Source organism: Colius striatus, chromosome 4 (genome assembly GCF_028858725.1).
Source record: "Colius striatus isolate bColStr4 chromosome 4, bColStr4.1.hap1, whole genome shotgun sequence".
In the NCBI taxonomy this organism is placed as follows: Eukaryota; Metazoa; Chordata; class Aves; order Coliiformes; family Coliidae; genus Colius; species Colius striatus.
This window is the reverse complement of record NC_084762.1, coordinates 2,425,212-2,427,270: the sequence shown is the minus strand read 5'-3', so window position 1 is coordinate 2,427,270 and position 2,059 is coordinate 2,425,212.

Below are 2,059 nucleotides of genomic sequence, written 5' to 3'. Positions count from 1 at the left end.
TTGAAAATTCTTTCACACCCTACCTAATGATGCTCGAGATTTTATTGATAACCGAGACACACCCACCACCCCTGCACACACCCCTCCCATACAGCACAGGTTCCTGCCCATACACCACCAAGCATTACACATCTTCCACACACATCATGACTGCACACCCCCACACCAGTTATAGAACACACCTGTACACACCACTCCTGGACACTGTACACACAATCCTTACACCATACAGCTCATGGGACTGGACACAAGTCCCACATCTGGACCAGGCACTGTGCACTCATGGCAGATGAATATGCCCAAAATGCTGCTGCACCCCACCCTCCGGGACTCCTGGACCCGTTGGAATCTGGTCGTGCTTTCAACCCTGAGCCACACCCTGCACCATCACACACCTCTTCTCCCTTTCCCTGATTACACAGCACCTTGTACTTAATTGCACTTGACGACCTTTCTCTCACTTCACCTCAAAGCACACCTCTCAGATGATATTCCTCCCTCACACAGACACCCTGTACAGCCTCACCTTCCCAGATACCCAGCCTCTCGCTCCTGTCTGGCTCTGCACATCCCACTGACACGCTGTATGGCACACACAGTGCCACATGCACGCTGCCACAGCCCGGGACTATTCTCCCTGCCACACTGCCCCTCCTGCAAGCTGTTGCCCTCCGCTCCGTGGGCAGGGCCCCTCCCACGCCCTGATGAGCTGAGCTCATTAGGTGATGGCCAACACCTGAGGCCCCCATCAGCTGCTTTCCCATTCCACGTGTGGGATTCATCCCTGGGCACTTAGAGAAACAACCTCCCCACGCAGCCCGGGACCGTGGGGTGTGAAACTCACTGCTCTTACAAGCAAAGGGACTGCTCGGCCCCTCTGCGCTTCTCTGTCCAACCCAGGACAGATGTAGCCCAGCCCCTCGCCACACATCACTTATCTCTGACACTGGGAGGTTGAGCTAGGGGGAGCATTGAGCTGAGACAGAGGGATGGGGGAGGCACATATTAAAGTGCAGGTTGCATTTTGTCCTTATCATCCTGCTCTGTTTTGCTGGCTGAGGCCTCCCCTCTGCTAACAAAGATGGGATACTGCACCCAGAGGTTCAGACAGAAGCACCAACACACCGTGGCAGGAGCTTCTCATAGTCAAATGGTTCCCTCGGATCACATTTCCCTTTGCCAGCGGTTCATCTGCCGCTCCCGAAGCGAACCCCTGCCCACCCGGCAGCTGCACTTACACACTGAAATCGGGCTGCCTGAACACACCACCGCAATGCCCCACACCTCGGACGTGAGGAGTGCTCGGAACGTGCAGGGGAGAGAAAAAGGACAGAAAATGCTCAGGTGTGAGGCCCAGTTTAATCCCTTAAGTGGTGATGAAGTACAAGTCGTGCTCGGGTCAGTGCAACCAAAAGGACAGTCCTGATAAGGCAAGACAGGAATGAAGAAAGATGGGGAGACGTACCGGTGATTCTGTGCTGATCCTAACAGGTTGCTTACTCACCTTGCCAGGAAGAAAAGAACGGCACCGGCACACAAATGTCTTTAATAAAATCTTCTCCTAAACAGGAATAAAACATAAAGAGTCTAATTAACACAGTGCTGCTTCCCACAAACAAACTCCTCTGCTCGGGTTGCTTTATCTCAGGGTCGCTTTGGAAAACGCGCTCGGTTGGGCTGCAGGGAGGGTGCTGCTGGAAAAGGGACTTTACGTCTCATATTGATCGTTCCCTGGTCCTCTACACGTCAGATCGATTCCATCCCGAGCAAAGAGCCGGTCCCAAACCCTTCATTTCACCTCACGGGAAAGTATTTACCTCTGTCTTCCGTCATCTCCGAGAAGCCCACGCTGCCGCCTCTCTGGAAGCCCCTCCAGACAACACAACTTCAGAACTCAACCCTAAGGGGTGATTAAAACGGGAAAACGTGGGAGTGTGCACAGACGCAAAGAAAGAAAGAACAGCTTTGTTGACAGCAATAGAATGTAACTTGTCACCAGAGAGGATACGTTGTATTAAGGCCTCTTCTGTGAAAGCACAGAGCTGAACGCTGAGAATGC